This window comes from Melospiza georgiana, chromosome W (genome assembly GCF_028018845.1).
Source record: "Melospiza georgiana isolate bMelGeo1 chromosome W, bMelGeo1.pri, whole genome shotgun sequence".
Lineage (NCBI taxonomy): Eukaryota > Metazoa > Chordata > Aves > Passeriformes > Passerellidae > Melospiza > Melospiza georgiana.
The window spans coordinates 2366201-2389221 of NC_080464.1; positions in this window are offsets into that span (position 1 = coordinate 2366201).

Genomic DNA, 23021 nt, shown 5'->3' on the forward strand with positions numbered 1-23021 from the left:
CCAATCTTTTGGCATTTGTCTCTTTAGTGTGATATAAAGTGTGATATAGTGTGATACCAATATAAATATTTGTTAATCTAATCAACTTTGCTGTTAGTTGTGTATTAGCAGTATTAAAACTAATATATAGAGCATGGTCTTACAACAGTTTTAAAGCAGCTGCATAACTGATCCAAGTTTTGCATGATGTTTTGGGGCTTTTTTAATATAAGGGCTTTTAAAACTATCATTTTAGATTAAATGTGTAGGTCTTTCTATGACTGACTTTGTGACATAGCAAGGTCAAAATATAACTTTCTGAATTTCCTTTTTCATCATACAAACAGAAACAGGCATTTCCCATTTAGACAAAGTTAGTAATTCTTTTCAGTCCACTTGGTTGATATTAATGCCTCTCAGGCCTTAAAATAAACGTTTGTCATATCAGTGCCTGTAAGGGTATTCCTTATAGCTATTTCTGTATAAATCCTTATAGCTATTTCTGTATAAACTCTCAGTGATTTTTTTTTCAATAATTCAAATTTTAAAAAGTGAAGCATAATTTAAAAAGTGAACATTATTAAAGGAAAAAAGTAACCCTGAAAATTGTTTGATGTACGCTTATGTCTCTTTCAAAAAGCTAAGTATAGCAGTGGTATAGTAATGTTACACTATACTGTTGATGTATGCTCTGGTACACAGGTGTGATTTGTTGTCACAGCACTACTGTGGAATATACAACTAAAAGCTAAAATTTATTAAATTATTAAAATTCATTATACACTTGAAACTGAAGTTTCCCTCATTCTGTTCAGTGTGTATTATAATTTTTGCAAACCCATAAAACTCACAGATAAACATAGACTAACATTCTGGTAACTACTGATGGCTGTAGGAGTGTATCACACATTACAAAGATAATTTGTTATTTCTGGTACAATTTAAAAAAATTTTTTGTTCCATTTTGAGGTTGAATTTATCTTTGACCTTTTTAATAAATGTCTCTTGGAGTAGGATGGGGGGATGTTTTTGTTTGCAATGCTTACTGCTAACAGCATGGGCCTGTAAAATAGAAATATACAGTATTTTAGAAAAATTGAGAGAATCTTAAGGAAATATATTAATAACATTCTTCAAGCATTAGAGTGCAGTTTTAAAATGAGTGGTTATTAGTGGTTATCAAATAAAAGGAAGGCTTTCTCATTGTAGGAAAGATTTCTTACCAATTTCAGCATCAGAAATACAATAATTAATGCATGCTTTAAAATTACTTTAAAAAAGGATTATGCTAGTTTCTTTTGTCTAGCCTTGATGTGTGCCTCCAAGCATGTGCTTGGTCTTAGTTGGTGGGTATTGGTTGTTTGGGTTTTTTGGTTGGTTGGTTGGTTGATTGTTTTTTTTACAAGGGCTATCTTGCTGCCATGGTGTCTAATAAGCCATTACTGTTTATTTTGAAAGTTACAGGTGCTATTCATGTGGCTAGTTCAACTCCATACCAAAGTTTCTTTCTCCATAAAACAAACATTTATTTGGGCATGTGATTAACCCTAAAATTTAGGATTAAAAAGGTCAAAGATGTATTTTGGATTTCCTGTGTTTTTGTTCTACTGGCTTTTAACTCTTAAGCAGTTTCTGGGTCTTTTGAACTGTTGTATACTTAAAATGATTCCACATTAAATATGAAGCTGTGATTATGATTTTTGCACTGTGTGGTAAAGAGTGAATTTGCAGTTTATTTCTGTTTTACTTGCCCATTTTAATGGGCTATTTTAATGATGTAACTTCTGACTCCTGTTAAGCTAAGAATAATGGAAAAACAAGGTTTTAAAAAGTACAGCATGAACTTTGTTTTTAAATATTACATTGTGTGCTTAGGAAGATAAAGTTAAGACCAAGTAATCAATTTACAAGCAAATAGCCATTTTAATACTCTATGTTTTGATAATGCTATTGGTTCACTAATAAACAGTGTTTGCCTTTCTTATTGAGCAATGCTGTGTGTTAAATCTCAAAGTGCCAGACACTATAGTCATAATATACAAAAAAGAAATGTACACAGCAAGAATTTTCCCCTCAGTGTTCACTTTAGAGGAACAATTTAGTAAAATGAGAGCTGTTCTGTTTTGAAGTATTTTCAAGCTTTGTCTGCCTAGTTTTTAGGTATGTGCTGTCTGTGAGTATTATGGTTTCACATGGGTTTCTCTAGAGGCATTGGTAGAAATGCAAGTCTGTTGGATACATTCCATCAACATCTTACCCTATTATAGAATTCTATATGAATTGTTAACCTTATGGAGCTATTGAATGTGATGGATTCATTTGCTGCTTTTATTTTTAGACCTATTTCACTACTCAGAAGTGATTTAAAATTTACTTAAAATTGTACCTAGAAACTTTCTGAGAGTTGAAATCAACTTTAAATATTCCTACAGCAATTTTCATGTATATTTAACATTCTTGTTGTTTGATGAATATCTGGTGATGATGGGTCTATGAAGAATTTACTCAATGCCAAATTCATTTCTTTATTAAACAAGACCCATTTGCACTACCCAAACAGATTTTATCAGCATACCACTAGTAATAGAGAAGGGGAAAAAAAAAAAGAAATTGGGAGGCATAATTTGCATTCTGCTGTTTTTTCCTACTTACATCATAGGTTTACAAAGTACAGTGATAGATTCAGCCAGAACATGTTTTCCTTCTGGGTGGTATTTTTTTCCTCTGAAAGCTGTAAGCCAAAGAGCTTTCCTAGGCAAAAAAGGCTAGCAAATTAGATTTCTTCTGAGAGATACTTTTATAAATCTTCTCAAGAGTTCTCTTTTCCTGTACTGTGATATTTCTCAGCCTTTTTAAAATGAAACAGACAACTAGTCTTTTGAGGAGGAAAAAAATTAAGGAGTGTCATCAACAGTGTTATCACAGTGGTTTTGATTTACATCCAAATAAAAATCAGGCTTAATTTTGTTAATATCTGTTGATTTGTGTTCTCCAATTTTGTTCCATTTTCTCATTTAAATTTATGAAAACGTGCAAATCATATAATCATTAAGGTTGAAAAAGGCCTCTTAGATCATCAAGTCCACATGTATATATATTCCATATATTCCTAGCACTGAGAAAATTTGAAGTTATTGAACTGTGTTCTGTTAGGTTAGAGTTTACATTTTAAGAACTGCTGCCCTAAAAATATGTGGCATGTGTAAAGTTCCTAACAGGGTAAAGTTCATTGGTTTTCATGGATACCTGTTTGGCAGCTATTGATGGGGATTTTTAACCTGTATGGTGCACACTTTCCCACTTAATCTAGCCTTAGCATGTCTGCATTAGCAAAGTTCCTCATTAAGGGTTGTAGTCCTTAATAGGTATGTTTTCCTAAACTATTTTGTCCTGGGGTGACTTTATGATGCTTGTATCCCCATTCATCTCTTTAGCCCAGAAATAAGTTTTGCACCTTTAAGACTGGTTTCGAGAGCGAAGAGGGGAGAGAAGAATCGCAGAGTTTGTTATCAGAAACTGCACTCACTCCTCCACATTCCTTCTGGACTGTGTTGTCTACAGCATGGACAGACAGCAGGACAGAGCTCTCCTTTGCTTTTTAGTTAGTTTTTAGCTACCTGAGGCAGAGAAGTTCCCTGGACTGTGGGTTTTTGTTTTTTTTTTTTTTTCTTGGAACTGTTTGAACCTGCTCTGGACTGAAAACCCAGAAGCGCACTGGCAGCTCACATATGTGGCCCGCTGGGGCCTGGCCTGGGCCACAGCATTTTTCTAGCACCAGAGGGACTGATGAGAGACTGAGTGAGCCAAGCTACAGCCCACGAAGGGGACTTTCTGAGTTTGTCATCTCTTCGAAGCAGCGAAAGGTTTTATTATTTAATATTATTCATTTTTTGTGCTGATGAATGCTTTGCCCTAAACCAGGACAAAAGCCAGGGCAACTAATATTTATTCTGAAGCCAGTGGTTCATTTATTGCAGGATAGTTTAAGTCCTATAAGCTTTTAGAGGCTTAGCCTAGCTTAAATATTAATGCATATATTCTACATTAATTCTATTTAAGGTTAATATCCTAAATCCAAAAAACCCCATAGAATGGTATCAAGAAACCTCTATCAATTTTTGAAGTTTTCTATATTTAAAAATCCAAGATTTCAGACTTGAATAGCTGACCAAGAGTAAATAAAAAACTTTCTACAGTAAAAAGTTACTTTATCATTAAAAGGGAGACACAAAGCCCTTTGTTTCTACATGAGAATTGCAAACCTTGCTCCCTGTGTGATTTTATTTTTCTTTTCTGCATGCAGCATTGTGTTTGTCTTAATTGTATGTATATGATTAGGAAGAATTCTGTTCAGAATATGTAAGACACCCTTATTACAGACAACTTCTGGCATGCATTTAGGTTTGTCATTAATTTGCTGGTTATATGTTGCAGTAAAGATGGACAAGGCACCTTTTCTTCATGCAGTAATAGCCAATCTATTGTTCATGGCTCATATTTATATCGTTGTCTAAAAGCATTGTGTTTAATTCTAGTTGGTTAGTAACTTGTTGCTACCCAGTGTAAGAGACAACTGCTGACTTTAAAAATTTTAAAAGGTTTATTAAACCTTAACAAAAATACAACAAAAGGACTAAATAAGGAAAAATTGCAGCACTGGGAACTGCCTTCATAGCTGCCTACCACATGGCCAGTTCATCTTCAAGATGGATGCTCAGTCTTTTATACCCCTGGGGGGGGTTGCATCAGCCAACCCTGGCTCCTCCCAAAGTCTGTCAGTCAACTCTTCTTTGCTGTTTATTGGTGGAGACTGCTTTCTTGTAACTTGATTGGAGGGCCAGGTGTTGTCATGCTGCGCCCCCTTGGGAACAAGTTCTAGAAATCTCAGCCCTCATTCTAGAGAAGCTGCAGACTGTATAGAGGAAGCCTACCAGATTAAATACCAGAAAGATGGTCTCTTTAACATTCAGGGGAAACTGAACATTCTCCAATGGGGATGTAACAGATTCAGAGAAGATGGAAAGCAAAGGCTGAAAAGCCTCATCCCCTGCTCCTCCTCTAACAAACTGGGTGCATAACCATAGCCATGAACCATTCATACCTAGAACAGACCCCAGCACCTTTATAAACTTCCTACAAGTCATTACCACCAAGCCCAGCATGATAGCTATTCTAGTCACTGCCCCTCTACTGCAAAAACTATGTATTAGGCACAATACCAGAGCTATTTCTGGATAAGAAAATAAACCTAGGGACCATAGTGGTATTAAGACCTCAAAAAAAACTAGGGACCAGAAATACATGCAAGCCTCCAACCCAAGAGACATTATGAATTCAAATAACATGGCTATTAACTGCTTTATACCAACACAGAGTAATTGCAACCAAAATGCAATGAGAACAGAGTTTTTTCCACTCTCTCGAACCACACGTTGGCCACCAATCATTTGTCCTGGTTCAGGCCACATTTGGGAGAAAAACTCCAAAAGGAGTCCCTCCAGAAAGCCAACCCACACGTCCCCTCCCCCACCTGGTTTGGGAAAAAATTTCCTCATAGAGAAGTGGGAAAAAACCTGTTTATTTAACAGGCCAAGCACTCCTCAGCACACAAAATGAACAATACTGGATGACAAAACTCGTTTGCTGCTCTGAAGAAATGAAAAATTCAGAAAGTCTCTCTGGTGGGTGGTTGCTCTGTTATCAGTCCCTCCAGCACTGGGAAAGGCTGCAGAGTAGGCCCCGGCAGGCTAGAAAGTACAAGCTCTTGGTGTTTTCCTGGGTCCCGGTCTGGAGCAGATTTGAATGGTTCCAAGAAAAGGGAAAGAAAAACAGTCCAGGGAAAGCTCAGACTGCCTCAGCTAGCTAACCTAACTAGCTAACTCAAAAGCAAAAGGAGCACGGTGTGGTGTTCTTCCGCACCTGTGCCCAGACAACAACAGTGTTCCAGCAGACTGTGGAGGAGTGAGTCTAGTTCTTGATAACAAAACTCTGTGCTTCTTCTCCCTGCCTTCGCACTCAGACAGTCTTAAAGGCACAGAATATAATATCCAGCATAAACAGAACACACAATTTGGGGATGCAAGCATCATAACATCACCCTAGAGCAGGAAGCAAAAGAAAAGCAAAAGATTTGTTCTCTACTTCGCATCAGCAAATGATATCCAGCCACTTTATGGGAAGTAGGGCTTCAGTATGTGTAGTGGTTGCTCTGGAAGGCAAATATAGCAATAGTGAATGACCCCCCACACACACTTCCCTTAGTTTTTGTATCTGAGCTGACATTATATGTTATGGAATATCCCTTTGGGTAATTTGGGTCAGTTGTTCTGGTTATGTCCCTTCACGAGATCTTACCCACCCCCAACCTATTGGCCTTTGGGGATATTGAGAGATGTTGAAGAGACAGTGCTCATGCTGTGCCACTGCTGCTCAGCAGGAGCCAAAGCACTGGTGTGTTGTCAACACCTTTCTAGCTCCCAATGCAAAGCATAGCACTGTAAGGGCTGCTATGGGAAAATGAACTGCAATATACAAAAAGGGTGTGAGGGAAGACCCAGGGAACTACAGACCTGGTAGTCTAACCTCAGTTCCTGGAAAAACTATGGTGAAGATTACTCTGAGTACTACTGAAAGGCATGTAAAGAACAATGCAATTATCAGGCACAGTCAGCATGAGTTCACAAAAGGAAAGTCCTCTTTGTGAAAAATGCATATTAAAATGAATACTATATGTGTTATGTTGGAAAGTTATGCTGTATTAATCTCCTTTAAGTCGTGCTGTGTCAATCTCTTTTAAGTAGTGTGGTAAATATAGTTTTTAGGCTATAGCATATTAATAAAATTGAAACTATGTGATGTAAGATACTTTTTGTAACTAGCTCATGGAATGGAAAAGATAATCAAGAAATTCTTCACATTATCCTCTCTGGATAGAGATAACAGCAACAGACACCAAGATCCTAAGAGAAGAATTATTGCCTCCTTATCAGGAAAGCTCAGACTTCAAGGAACCAAGAAGGTTGATTTACAAGACTGAGGGGGAAGCTAAAATTAGGCAGAAACACCCTAGTTTGAAAGGAATGTTTGAATCGTGTATGAGATATGTGAATATGCAATAGGCTATTGCTTTTAAGGGGTAATCCTTTGTTAGCAAGGTGTGCTTTTTGGTGGAGTGCCAGGCACCTGGACGTCCATAATTCTTTGCTTTTTATTGTCTCTTATTGTCCTAATTTTCATTACTATTTTCATTACTATTGTGAAAAATACCAATCAGTTGTTTTTAAAATTTTAAAAGTTTAATAGTAATAAAACAGTTATAAAGATAGTAATAATATTGGAGTAATAAAAATTTGGACAATTAGGGTTAGGACAATACAAGATGATAAAAACAAAGAGTTACAGACGGTCCAGGTACCTTTTTCTGGGCAACATAAGCCCGAAAAAGGACCCACGTTAACAGAGGATTTACCCTTAAAAGCAATAGCCTGTTGCATATTCATACATCTCATACATGATGCATAAATTCCATTCAAACACAGGATTCTGTCTGGTCAGTGTCAACTTCTTCCTCTGAATTCTGACGGTGTCTTCAGGGCTGAGCGAGGCAGGAAGAAGTTAGTCTCTTCTGATAAGGGAGAAATACACTCTTTTTCTCTGAAAAATTTAGGTGTCCTGTGACTGCTATCTCAGTGTGAGTACCTCATTCCTCTCTTAAAAAAATAACCCACATACATAGTTTCTATTTTAACTACAACACTACATTTACCATACTATTAAAATGTTAATACAGCACTACTAATCAGTACAACATTATGCATATAGTAAATATCTGAGTAGAGCCATATAATATGTACTTTTCACAGAGACCAAGACAGGCACTTTGTCATTTGTATTATTCTAAGGAAACATAGGCTACTCAGAGAGCTATAAGGGTTTTAGTAGGAACCGGTCACGAGAAGCAAAGAAGTAATAGGTTGTTTGAATTATTAGAAAAGAGAGTTTCAAGTAATTAAAGAAACCCAGCAGAAATAATTAAAGGTGAGTGTACTCAGCCTATTTTTTCTACCCCAAGACTTTTGAATTAAGACCAATATTACTGCTCCTGTGTGGGTCGCAGCTGGTGAGAGAGAGACGGTGAATCTTGTTTCTTGATTCAGAAGGCTTGATTTATTTAATATAATACATTATGACTATACTAAATGGAATATAGAGAGAGGTTTGCAGAGCAGCTAGGCTAGGCTAGGAATAGATCGAAAAGAATCTACAACAAATCTGTGGCCAAGGACTCAGTCCCCTGGCTTGCACTTTGTGATTGGCCCTTAATTATAAACATAGAAAATGAGCCAATCAGGAAAGTCCTGTTACATTCCACAGCATCTGATAATAATTGTTTACCTTGTCTTCTGAGGCCTCTGGCCTCCAGAAGACACAGAAATCCAAAAGAAAGGATTTCTGTGAAGAAATGTCTGCGACAGACCAAGATTTGGGATGGAGTAGAAAAATGGGGACTAAGAATGTAGCAGGAACAGGGCCTGCAAGACCTCCATGGCAGTCAGCAGCCTAAGATAGGAAATGCCTAGTCATGATGACTGGACCTAAGAAGCCCCTCTTCCACCTTCGGACCCTTGTTATCTCTCTGTAAGACTATAGGTCACATTCACCTCCACCCTTAACATTGGACAATTTCTAAAGCTCCTGTACCCTATATAAAGAGCTACTTTTTCCCAGTTTGGCAGAAGAGCTGTCCCTGAGAACCTTCGCAGAAGACTCCAATAAAGACATCTCTGTGGAACCTTACACAGCCTTCTCCTCTCTTTCCCTGCATCTGCCTAAGGCACTTAGCAAGCTAAAGAGCTGAAATCACAAATGAGCTGATAATCACTAAAGAGCTGATATCACCTAAGAGCTGAGCTTGCTAAGGTAGCCTGTGGCTGGGAGCTGCCTGGGAGCCTGGGCAGGCTGTGCTGAGCAGGACTGCGCTATCCAGACCTGCAACAGCCAGCCAGGGATACCCCGAAACCAGGCTGAGGCACATATTATAAGAAAATGGAATTTTTAGGACAGGGGGGCAACATAGTATTAAATAAAGCCTTGATGCCTGTAACAGATGATTATGTTATGATAAAGGGGAAACTGGCCAATCTGAAAAATCATATTTTTGCAAACCATCAAAATATTCATAGATTTTTGTATATGCCCAGCTCTCCAAAGGCACTGTGGGGGAGGGATTTGTTGGAGCAGCTGGAAGCAAAGATCACATTTAAAGATGGGGAGATTATTTTGGAGGTAAAGGATCAACAATATGTAGACATACTAAGCTTAATTTTGACAATTAGTGAGACCAAAATTGAAAATAAGAATGAAATTAATGGATCAGGTGTTTTCTGGGGTATGGGCCTCTAACATACCAAGGAGGGCAAAGAACACACCTCTTGTGCAAGTTAAGCTTACAGAAGGAAAACAACCAGCTAGGGTCAGGCAGTAAAAGCCTGATCTGCACCCAGTGGTGGCAAACCCAAACACCTTGCTAACATGTTTGACACCTGAACTAACCTGGTTTACCATTTTTGGTTTGAAGGATGCCTTCTTTTGCCTCCCTCTCCATGAAGCCAGACAGAAAATTTTTGCCTTTGAATAGGAGAATCCCAAGAGCGGGCACAAGACTCAGCTCACATCGATGATATTACCCCAGGGTTAAACAACAGCCCCAGGATATTTGGAGAACAACAACCTACAAGAGATATAGAGTCCTGGGAAGCTCCATCTGAGGAAGGACAGCTGCTGCAGTATGTAGACAACCTCCTGATAACTACCTGAACCCAAGAGACATGTGTGGATTAGATGGTAAGCCTCCTGAACTTTTTTTGGGTTTACAAAGGTATAGAGAACTTCAGAAAAAGGCTCAGATAGTGAAGCCAACAATCACCTACCTGAGTTACAAAATCAATGCTAGGCAAAGGACTCTAAGGCAAGACCAAAAAGAAGCATGCAAGTTCACCCTGGGCCAGAAGATGACTCTGCTAGGGTCCCATACAGTGTCTGCAGTGCTGGAAGTAAAAGGCGGACACTGGCTTTCCCCAAAAAGATTCTTGAAGTACCAAGCTGTCGCAGAGATTTTTTCATAGAAATCCTGTCTTTGGGATTTGTTCATCTTCTGGGAAGCTGAGGCCCCAGAAGAAGAATGTAAACAATTGTTATCGGCTGATGTGGAATGCAACAGGTGCAGCGGTGATTGGTCTTCTGTGAGTGTTTGGATTTGCTGACCACTCCCAGGAGAGTTTGTCCTTGCTTTCTGCTGGACACAGAACTTTGTTATTCATTCTTTTCTATGCTATTCTTAGCTTAGCAGCCTCTGCAACTTATCTCCTTATTCTTTTTAGTATAGTAATAATGTATTATATATCATATATCAATAAATCCAGCCTTCTGATCAAGAAACAAGATTCTCATCCATCTCTCACCCCTGAGACCTCATCAGGTCGCTGTAATACCAAGCCATAATAGTAGAACAAGATGATGTAGAGACTGTAGTCACTAACCTTGTGAACCCAGCTTCTTTTCTCAGTGGGATACCAGAGAACCAGTGATCCATGATTGCCTGGAAGCTATTGAGGCCACCTACTCCAATCATTCAGATTTGAAGGATACCCCCTTGATAATGCAGAAATCTGGTTCACCGATGGGACCAGTCATGTCATCAGTGGAAAGGGACATGCTGAGTATGCTGTCACCACTTGCAGGTAACAAACACCTCTGCACAAAAGACAGAATTGGCAAACTCAAGGTATGCATTTGGGGTTGTGCATGCACACAAAATTATTTGGATGCACAGGAAAGAATGAAACTGTTAGAAGCTGTCCAGCTACCTGAGAATGCATATCAAGGCATGACAGAAAATGAACTCAGAATTGGAGGAAGGAAATGGTCTGGTGGACAGAGAGGCAAAAGAAGCAGCAAAAGGTGAGATTCCCACTGAGGGAGTCCTAATTCCAGATGGCCCTTGAAGGTAAGACAGAATAAAGACAGAAAGTTAATCCAAGATCAGGAAGGGATATATGACAAAGAGGGGTGGGCTACTATTAGCAAGAAGCTAGTAATCCCTTCCCATTTGTTGTGGTCACTAGTAAGGGAGGAGCACCAGAAAGCACACTGGGGAGTTGATACCCTGAACACCTATCCAATTGAAAGAATCATTGCCAGGAGTTTATATGCCACTATTACTCAAGTGACCCGACAGTGTGATCTTTGCCACCAGACTAACCCCAAAAATACCCCCAGACCAAAACTTAGATTGAGAGGGGCCATGGGCCTGGACAGCAGTGGCAAATTGACTTTTCAGAACTCCCAAGGAAAGGGAGGTATCGGTGTTTATTGGTATTGACAGATACATTTTCTGGGTGGCCAGAAGCATTCCCCACCAGGACGGTTAAGGCTCAAGAGGTGACCAGGGTATTATTACAAAAAAAAAAAAAATACCACGCTTTGGAGTTCCAGTCATGATGTCCTGAGATAGAGGATCACATTTCATTTCCAGGATAGCGCAACAAATTAGCAGCCACCTAGGCATGGATTGGGAACTTCATACTCCATACCACCCCCAATTGAGTGGCCAGGTGGAGAAAATGAACCATTTGATTAAGCAACAAATTGGCTCCAAGCTCTTCCACTGGCATTGTTGTGAATTCAAACTAAACCTAGAGCCAAAGAAAGGTTAAGTCCCTTTGAAATGCTTTATGGAAGACCATATGGAATACAAAAGAGAATGTCCACCCACATCAGAGAGGTTACATTGGCCGAAAACATGATGGCTTAAAGTAAACAGCTCAGAGGAATTGAAAAACATGTGGCTGGAACTCGGAGCAGGGAGTTAGATGGACCAGTACATAACATACAGCCTGGAGATTATGTATATGTTAAGTCTCTTACAGGAAATACTTTGGAACCACAGAAGGCAGGACCATTCCAGGTGCTTCTCACCACTTTCACTGCAATTAAGATCAAGGAGCAGAGTGCCTGGATCCACCACTCTCAAGTGAAGAAGGCCCCAGGTGCCACTTGGAAAGTGACACCAGGAGATAATGAACTGAAACTAAAACTTACTCTGGTAAAATGAGTATATTGCGGCTGGGAGTAGTTAGTAATTTCATTTGCAGAATTGTTCTGTGTGTAATTGCAATTGAAGTCTTAGAATTAGAAGGTACCTCTGGAGAGTTTTTGTGCAGATGTGGCTTGAGGGAAAAAGGCCATGATCATATACAGCTGGTTAAGCAGTAAAAATGCAGCTGTAAGCAGTAAGTTCTCAGCCTTCTGATTAAAAGAAAACAATAACACTGTGTCCTTGAGCAGGTAGTAAGGCAACAACAGCAGGATGTGAAAACAAGTACTAGCCTCAACAGAAAACCACAAAGCATCCTGAGAATGTAGCTACAAAAAAAGGAGCTGACATTTAATCTGTAGCCAATGATGAGCTTAGCTTTTGCAATATGTATGAGCTTAATTAACACTACTATGAAAGCATGTAAGCCGGATCAATAAATTTGAGACTCAATGATCATCAATAGGATGTGCACGTCTCCCTTCACTTCCATCAGGTACCTCTATCCAAAACGATGCTGAATAGCCTTGGTCCCAAGCTTTTTTTCGGTACACTGGATCCATGGGAAAACATTCTGATGTAAAATATTTAAACCTATCAACTGTGGTAATGCATGGGAGTCAGGTATATGGGAAGCAGGAGTAGCAAGAACAGAGACTGTGAACACTTCAAGGGATCAAAGGAAAAGAAATCAGGGTAGGATGGCGGATGGTCAAGGGGACCACCCATAAGAGACCAAATCAAATTAGTGTTTCAGCTTTTCCTACATACAGGCACCAGGAGGTTTATGATGGCCCAAGTAAATCAGGCTGTTGGAATAATTTCACATTAACACAGCCTGTAGAGTTGACCTGTCTTTGGGCTCATGATGCTATCAGACTCTCATTCCAATTTAAAATATATGCTATATCTCTTACAACAACAGAACCTCATACAACTCACACCAGTACTCAAGCAGTGCAAATCCAAGCCAAACAAACCTAAGGTCTATGAAATAGGCCCATACATAATAAGGAATATGGGTCAACAACAACTGTTGTTTAATTCAGGGTGGTCTCTCAAACGTGTCAAATTGCTGATGCAAATCAACACATCAGAAATCCAACCAGCCTGCTCCTCTTTCCTGAGGACATCTGCCACCATTGAGTCAGAGATGACACGGAGTCACATCAGAAGGCAAAATGGCAAAAAGCCTCACGTTTATTGAGATGTCTTCTTTTATATCCTCGTCCGGCACAGGTGGAGCTGATTGGTCATTTAATCAATACATTTCACATGATTGGCTAATTAAGAAACCACACTTGTTTAAACAACCTTACTGTAAACATCATGTAGCACACGTTAACATGATCACAGCTGCAGAGATTAAGGATTGTTTGGATTCTTTCTCTGAGCTTTCTCATACTTCCCCAGGATGATGCCTGGAAAAGTTATCTGTTTCTGTCTGTGACCAGAGAGCCACCACCACAGACATCCTTCGAGGGCTGGACAATGTGGTTACAAAGACAAATACACCTCAGGAGCAGAATAAGAAGGGATTTAACTGGGATATTAGGGACAGGATTGGGAGTTGTGAACAAAATTGACTCAGAAATATTAATGAACAACTTGGCTACTGCAACAAGTGATCTAACAAAACTAAAACAGCCCCTGCAGTCATCTTTATTAGCATTAGGAACTAGTCGGTGGCAAATTTCAAAAGTGCTACCAAAATGGGAAAAGGCCAGGGACCAAGACCACAAGTTGATAGTAGAGGCACTTAGTTGTTGGGAAGGATGAAAGTTTGACAAGAAAGTCTCACAGGTATGCTTGGCAGAAAGATCTTTGAATGTAGAATCTGAAGAAGGAATAGAAATGAAAGCAAGTTTTGATATAGAAGAAAAGAATTGCTGAGCCAGTCTTACTGGATAACCAAGGAAGCAAAGGGTATGTTAGTTAGAAGGGGGCTTTTATGACTTAGAGCAAAGGATAAACCCACCTCAAACAAGATGTTTTTACCAAGCAGAAAGATAGCACAGGCAAACAAGACATGTCGATGTTGCAAGTAGAACAAAGGTCTCAGAATTTTCCAGTGCAAGGAAACTGAAAAACAACTTCTAGCTTAAACTGTAATGTACTAACTTTTAGTGATTGGAGAATAGTAACATGAATATCATAATTATAGTAGTTATGATAGGCTATAGATAAAAGTTAAGGTATAGATTGGTTCTACTGTATTAAGATGCTCAGCAAAGAAAAGTATATAATGCATTTGTAACATAAATTCAGGGTCTCCAGGCCTGCCTGCAGCTGGAGCTGACAGCTGTAGGCACAGGCTCTGTCGCCCAGAACCCTGGACTGCTGTAACGTCCTGGACGTAATAAACTGAATTTTGAAGAGCTGCCTGGAGTTTCACATCCCTCATTTCGGCTCTTACTCTTAGTACAGTTCAAGATAATGTGTCCTTATCTTTCAGTTGTATACAAGCACAGTTATGGATGCAAGCAACACCAGCCTTGATCATACGGAAAGGGGGTGAAGGTGACTTTCCAGTTGAGATACGAAAGATTGTTTGGGCTAATGTGATTAATTTTGAAAGAAAGTTTCAATCTTGGCAGACTATGGTAAATTTTACCTATGATCCTGCTTCTAATGTGGCCACTGCCTTTGTGCTTACTGTATGTAATGCCACTGTTTATGTTATTCACCCCATCATTGCACTATGATTAAACCATGAGAAAATGGTGCTTTATCACTCAGAACAGAGAATGTGGGCACAAAAGATGAATGACGAGCATCAAACAGTAAACTGAGAATCTTGTGTTACTCGGGAACAAGTAGGATTCATCTGTGAAAGCAAAATTATTGATGCTCAAGATGTGTGTCATGACACTGGACAAAGTATTTGACACTTCAAGATTCATCCAGTCACTAATCAGAAAACTGTGCTTGTATTGAATCATTAAAACTGAAAATCACAGACAAAGACGCTCTAATTAGTTAAAGTTAGAAAGTGGTATGTTTATTATGCCAACAGGTGGCACAGTGAGGCTGTCCCCGAAATGCTTGACCGCACCGTACAAGGTTCTTTGCCTTCTATTTATTTCCCAAAATAATACATATGCATAACACCAGCACCTCCCATCCCCGCTTTGTATTAAAATGAAGTTATTAGTCCTTCACGTGTGTGCAATTCTTCTCTTGAATTGGGTCGATGGTCTTGAATTGGGTCAGTGGTCCCAGGGATGAAGTCAGGAAGGTCTTCATTAGGTCTCTGTGACCCTCTGGCACAATCCAAGGCCCCCTGCTTCATGATGGATTGACACAGAGTCCAGGTGCTGGGAATTGTTCTACTGGTTTCAATATGTTCCTATAATGGTTCCCTTGCTTCACTTATTTCTACAAATGAGCTCATAATATAACAATTACCTTTAGCTTAAGCATTTAATAATCATTAACCTATCGTTAGTGCATCTAACTTCAATATGAATTGGTTATACCCCTCAGCTAAAATCTTAACCCTTTCAAATCATGATTCATTCCCCACTCCTTCTTCAAGGTTAGTAAATTCTTTTACTATTATATAGATTCTTCTTCATCTTGTAAAGCTGCTCGGTAGGTGTCTCTCAAAACTACCATATGCTCTTGATATTGAAGTTAAAGCTGTTACTCACTGCAACAGTCTCCAATTCCAAACAAGTACTATAATAGACAAAATCAAACTTATACCAACTAAGATAAGCAAAACAATAATTGGATGAACTAAGGTATTGAGTAAGCTGGTTGCCGTTGGAGACCACCCAAAAAGCACATCCCACCAATGAAGGGATGGGCCTTCTTCCAATCTTTTAAATACTCTCCATATAGTCTCTGTGTCATGGTGTATTGTAATCAAATTTTTCTTTCCTTCATCTTTAATTTCTTTAAAAATTCTCTTTAATTCATGATGTTTCAACAATTGGGTAACCAAAGCTAAGTTCGTCCCTATAGGCACAGATAATATTTCTTGGACAGTAATCAAATTTGCCTTTATATATTGGTATGATACAACAGGCGCCTGATAGGAAAAACCACATCCTTCGATTTTGACAAAGTTACAAATGCAGAAGTTAAATTGAGTTTCATTCACAGTGATCTCATCTACCATTATAGTGGGGCATGCTGTTCTGAGGCAGACACAACCTTGTCTTGTATACAAAAGCAAGGTTGTCTGGTTAATGGGATGCATTTCAAAATGACAAATGCTTTGCTCTGCATCCAAACAAGTATCTTTATCATCACTTACATTGCCTTCACATATAAACCCCAATTGTTCCCTCATTGAGCAGGGTTCTAAGTTAACAGTTCGCCACATTCCTTCGACCTTTCGTGCCCACATTCTGTGTTCAAAAGGATATAGTATGGTCTCCTCGTGATTTAGCCCTAAAGGAACAATTGGATGCATCAAGCTTGCTGATGCATCGTATATGGTTAAAACAAATGCTGTTACCATACTCATCATAAGATCATAAGTAAAATTAACTAAAACCCACCAGGATTTAAATTCTTTTTCTAAATCTGAGGCATTATCCCAAAAAACTTCACGAATTTTGGCAGGGGATATGCCTTCTTCCCCATCCCTAATGATTGAGACCGCCACTGATTGCATCCATAATTGTGCCTGTGTACACCCAAAAGCCAAAACAATGTTCCCACTAGCTGTGCCTAAACTATCAATCATCAATTGATGATCTCACTCTTCTGTATTTTCCCATTCTGGTTCCACTGGCTGGTACCGAATGCCAACAAGGAGAATTGTAAGGGTTGTTGCAATTTAGCCATACCACTGCCAAGTTCTGTCAATTTGTTCATTAATACTTCTGAATCTATTTTATTTAGATCTCCTAGTCCCATTCCTAATAATCCAGTAAGGTCTTTCTTCTGTCTGGACATATAAGGCATACACTTCTGCAGCCAGGTAGTCGAGTCCATAAAAGAGGTCCTTAAAAATGGAGCACACTCAGGCTGAATAGCAAAGGCATTCACTTGCATTGCCATCTCTACCCGTTTTAATGACCACTTTGGATTAATCAGGAATTTTTTAATTCCAGCCTTTTTAACAGCATATGGTCCACTTTTGGTAATTATGGGAACAATGGGTTCTAAAGTGATTTAAGTAGTCGTGGTTTCTCTCAGTGTTGGCACTGGTTGAGTTATTTTAACCTTTTCAATTCGCGAAACAGTACAAAATTGAGTTATATTATAATCAGTCTTAGAATCCTTGGTTGCACAACCTTCTATTTTGAGTCTAAACTCTGGGCAATTGGCTAAGCATTTGTCACAGCATTCAGAACCAATTCAAATAGGTTTCATGGTTTTTTGATAAAATTTATGAAACCCATCCTGGACAAACGCATATTCACACCCCTGAACATTTCTTCCTTCCCACGCAGTTGCATTTGTAACTTTTAGCATCTCATCCAGAGACTTACGGGAGTCAGAGTCATAAGCTTTCCCTTGGCTCTTATATATACCAGTCAAATTATATGCAAGTGGTACTGCATTAGCTGTGGCTATAGTGATAATCACAAATACCACAACTCTCCAGGCTACACCTACTTGATTTTCCATTATAACTACAAACTTATTTATTCTTAAACTATGCTTATCATTTCACCCACACTCTATTTATTTTCCCAAGAAAGTTTTCATTTCAGTTCATTGTCATCCGGTATAACTTTCCAGGGTCCCTTAGTTGCCTTCTTCACTTGGGAATGATGGATCCAGACACTTTGTTCCTTAATCTTGAGTGCAGTAAAGGTGGTGAGAAGCACTTGGAATGGTCCTTCCCACTGAGGTTCCAGAGTCTTCTCTGCAAAAGACTTAATATATACATAATCCCCAGGCTGTACATCATGTACTGGTCCATCTAATTCTCTGCTTCAAGCCCCAGCCATATATTTCTCAGTTTCTCTAAGTTGTTTGTTTAGGGCCACCACATATTTGTGTAGGGTTTCTTCCCCTACTTGAGTGGGTGTTGTCTCTTCTTGAATTCTATATGGCATTCCACACAGTATTTCAAAGGGAGTCAATTTTTCTTTTACTCTTGGTTTGGCCTGGATTTGTAATAATGCGAATGGAAGAGCCTGAGGCCAAGGTAACTTCGCCTCTTGTCCCAGTCTTATTATTTGCTGCTTAATCAAGAGATTAATTTTCTCCACTTGACTGCTTGACTGAGGGTGATATGGAGTATGAAGTTCCCAGTCTATGCCTAAATGGTGGCTAATTTGCTGCACAATTTTTGAAATAAAATGTGGCCTTCTATCTGAAGACATTGTCACTGGGACTCCAAAACGCAGTATTATTTCTTGTAACAATGCTTTGGCTACCTCCCGCGCTTTAGCAGTTCTCATAGGGAAAGCTTCTGGCCACCCTGAAAAGGTATCTGTTAACACCAATAGGTATCGGTACGCCCCTTTCCTGGGTAGTTCTGAAAAATCAATTTGCGATTGCTGTCCAGGTCCATATCCTTTTCCAATTTGTCCAAGTTTTGGTTTAGGAATATTTTTGGGATTAGTTTAGAGGCAAAGGCTACACTGACGAGTCACCTGAATCACTGTACTTTGCAAGTTTCTGGCTATGATTCTGTCTTTCAAGTAATTATACAAGGCATCTATTCTGCAATGTGTTTTCTCATGTTCATCTTTCACTAATGACCATAGCATGTAAGAGGAGATCACAAGCCTTCCTTTCCCTTCATCTGTAACAGCCCATCCCTCTTGATTATAACTTCCATTTTCTTTTTCAATAAGTCTTTTTTCTTTTTGACTGTACCTTGGCTTACCTTCAATAGAAATTTGTCCATCTGGGATTAAGGCTGACTCAACTGTCTCAACAATTACCTCACCTTTAGCCGCTTCTTTTGCCTTTCTGTCCGTGTCATGATCAATCCGCTAGTACAAGCGTGGGTCGTGATGGTTCATTTTACTGATCTCGGAGTGCAAAAGACACATAGCAGGGGACTTTCAGTATTAATCAAAACAAATGCACCTTTTATTGAGTGCCCACAGCAAATGCGATAGAAGGATTAGAAAGGAGATAAAGGATAGAGAGAGAGAGAGAGAAAGAGGGGTGGAATAGCTACCAACAGAAAGATGAAATCTTCGTGGTCCAGCCAATAAATCTGTCTTGTCACGTCAGGGAGAATCACAAAGTCTTTGGTTAACTCAGGGGTCTTTTATAGCCTTATGTCGATGGAACAGGTACAGGGCAGTGGAGAATATGTCCATTGAGAACCAGTACAGACAGTCCAGTTCAAAACAGGACAAACCAGGCTCAGCAGTGGTTCCCATGGGAAACCAATCTTGGTCCACACACCTGCAGGCAATACTTGGAAGACATCCCGCTTCAGTCAGGCCAGTGCCCCTGTGTTAGAATTTTAAGGGTCTCAGTCTCAGTCCTTGGGAGGGGGCTTCAATCTCCGTCCTTTACGGCAGTCGTGAGGCAGATGAGGGATCTTCCTTGGGGGATCACCAAAGTTAAAGTGAGTGGCATCTGGCCAAGAGGTGGGGAAATTCATGGGCTATTGTGATGAGCGGGAATTATGAAGCAGGTGTAAGCATACAGAGTAAGCCACTAATTGCCAGTCCCTGCTTGAAGCAGTGTACCATGGTAGCACAGCAAGTACACCTGCAAACAATCACTTGGCAAGCATCCACCTCAACCAGGCCAGAATTCCAATTGAGTCTTAGTCTCTGTCCTTGAAACGGTCGTGAGGCAAATGAGGGAAACTTCGGACCATCTCTTACAGTCCGCCAGCTCATTTCCTTCCTCTAATTAAGAGCTCACTTTTTGGTGTGCCTTGATGTGCATGATGGCTACCTTTTCAGGCAGCTGAACTGCCTCCAACAGTTTTATTATCTCTTGTGAATGTTTAATGTTTTTTCCTTGTGAGTTCAACAGTCCTCTTTCCTTCTAGATGGCTCCATGTGCATAGATTACCCCAAATGCACACCTCAAGTCTGTCTAAGTTTTGATTTTCGTTTCTTTTGCCAGCTCTAAAGCCTGGGTTAAGGCAATTATTTCAGCCTTCTGTGCCAAGGTGTTGGTTGGTAATCATCCAGACTCTATTATGTCTCGGCTTGTGCTAACCGCATGCCCAGCATGCCTTTTTTCACTGATGACATAGCTACTTCCATCAGTAAACCAGGTCTCAGTGTCCTCGAGAGGGGTGTCCTTCAGATCTGGGCGACTGGAGTAGATAACTTTGATAGTCTCCAGGTAATCATGGATCATCGGTTCTCCCATATTACCACTGAGGAAATGCAGCGGTGCGGCGGTGGTGTTAGTGTCAATCGCCCAGGCTAGCTGGCCAGCAACCGCTAGCAGCACGGGGGGCACTTGTCCCGATAGCTGGCTTCGGGAGAGCGCCTCAAGCAGGCACCTAGCGCTACGGCTGTAGGTGCTGCCAGGTGCAGACGAGACCCGGAATCGCTGCGATGAACAGGAATAAAGAGCGCTCTCCGTTTTGGGGCAAAGTCCGGCTTTAATGGTGTCCAGGGGAGCCAACAAAATGAAGAGGATTTGACAGTTGATACACGTGGTTATAAAGGGAGTGGGAGGTAGGGGTGGAACCGGCACAGAGACCAATGGGAATCCAGGGGGGAAAGGGGTACAAGAGATTGACATACGCAGGAGATCAATGGGTACAGCTTAAAGGAGGGACCCCAGTCTCTGGCTCAATCACTTCAAACCCTGGAGAGAAGCTTCTGGAGAAAAGGGAGTGAGCAGGGAGTGACTGGCAGGGCCCTGGGGAGGAGTAGGGGAAAGGATACATTGAGCTGTCAGGGTAACCTGGGAGGAGTAGAACTGGATACATTTGGCGCCATGGGGACCAGAAAGATTGACATTTAACTGGGAGAGGAGAGAGAACCTGGGCAGAACCATTACAACATGGGGGGGGAACAGAGCATTTCAACTTCAAACAAAGGGAGAACAAATCAAGCAAAGGGAGAGTAAAACAAACACACCACAACAAGGAAAGAAGCTGAGTTCACAATGTTAGTTACCACAATTTCTACATCATCTTGTTCCAGCATTATGACTTGGTATTTCAAGAATCTCTATGCAGAGAGCCAATGTCCCCCCTTTACTTCCAGCACAGCAGACACTGTATGGGAGATTAGCACAGTCATCTTCTGGCTCAGGGTGAACTTCCGTGCTTCCTGGATGTTCACTGCCACTGACATTCTGGCCATCCCTTAGGCACTGCATCCAGCTGCTTAGAGAGGTAGGTGACTGGAAGTCCCAGGGTTGGAGCTGACATGAGGGCCTTCTTCAGTTGGCCGAAGGCTCATGTTGCTTCTTTTGTCCATTGGAGGTCTCTGTTTCCTTCCATGATCAAGGCATATAGGGGTTTGACTAACAGTCCATAATTATAAACCCACAGTCATGCCCAAAAAGGTTCTCAGTTCTTTTACTGTCTGGGGCTTTGGGGTCTGGCATATTGCTTCCTTGCTATCCTGTCCTAAAGTTCTTTTACATCACTAACCTCGTAGCTCAAATAAATAACCGTTTGCTTCACCATCTGGGCTTTCTTCTGGAATACTCAATACCCCTCTAGGCCCAAAAAGTTTAAGAGGCTTACTATCTACTCCATACATGCCTCTTGAGTTTTGGTAGCTACCAAGAGGTCATTCACATACTGTAACAGCTGTCCTTCTTCTGATGGAGCTTCTCAGGATTCCAGATCTTTTGCTAGTTGTTCTCCAAATATCGTAGGGGAGTTCTTGAACTTTGAGGCAGAACTGACCATATGAGCTAGGTTTAGCATCCAATTTTGGGGTTTTCCTATGCAAATGCAAAAATTTTCTGGCTAGCCTCATGGAGAGGAAGGCAAAAGAAAGCATCCTTCAAATCTGAAATGGTAAACCATGTTAGTTCAGATGTTAAATGAGTTAACAGAGTGTAGGGGTTGGCAACCACTGGGTATAAATCCACAGTTATCTTATTAACAGCTCTGAAATCATGTACTATTTGGTATGATCCATCAGGCTTTTTAACAGGTAAATAGGAGTATTGAACTCAGACTGACATTCTTTTAATTGCCCTATCTGTAAAAAGTGTTAGATTACTGGGCTAATCCCTTCTCTGTCTTCCTTTCTCAAAGGGTATTGCATGACCCTAACTGGTTGTTTTCCTTCTTTAAGCCTAATTTGCACAGGGGGTGAATTCATTGCTCTCCCTGGTATGTTAGAAGCCCACACCCCAGGAAATAACTGATCCAGTATTTTCCTGTGAATCTCATCTTCACTTTCAACTTTGGCCTCATTGGTTATTAACATCAGGCTTAACAATTCCACATATTGTTGGTCCTTAACCTCCAAAGTAATCTCTCAATTTTTGGATATTATTTTTGCTTCTAATTGTTCCAATAAATCTCTACCCAAAAGTGCTGATGGAGCATTGGGCATATATATAAGAACTTGTGAATTCCCCATTGTTTCCCAAATTTATATTTCAATGGCCTTCAAAAATAAGCTCTTTCAGATTGTCCAGTTGCCCCTTTTTCCATGATATAATAATCATCTGTTATTGGTATTAAAGCTTTATTTAACACCGAATATGTTGCCCCTCTGTCTATCAGGAATTTAATTTCCTTTTCTTTGTTCCCTAGTTTCATTATAACCAGACGATCTCCTAGGGTAAGATCCTCCAGTCCACATCAGTCTTCCTGAACATGGGCAACCACTGTCCCCCCTTTTTTATCTCCTCTTCTTTGTTCATCACCTTTTCTTTGTTCCAGGCACTGGTTCTTCCAGTGTCCAACTCTCTTGCAGCATGCACATTGATCTCTCCTTAGCCGAGGTGGTCCCTGCCTTAGTGGCCCTTGTCCACATTTCCCTTTTTCTTCTTCCCTTACTACTGCTAATAAATTTTTCATCCCTTCTTTGCACTTTTCTTCCCAGTTACTAAATACTCTCCATGCTTC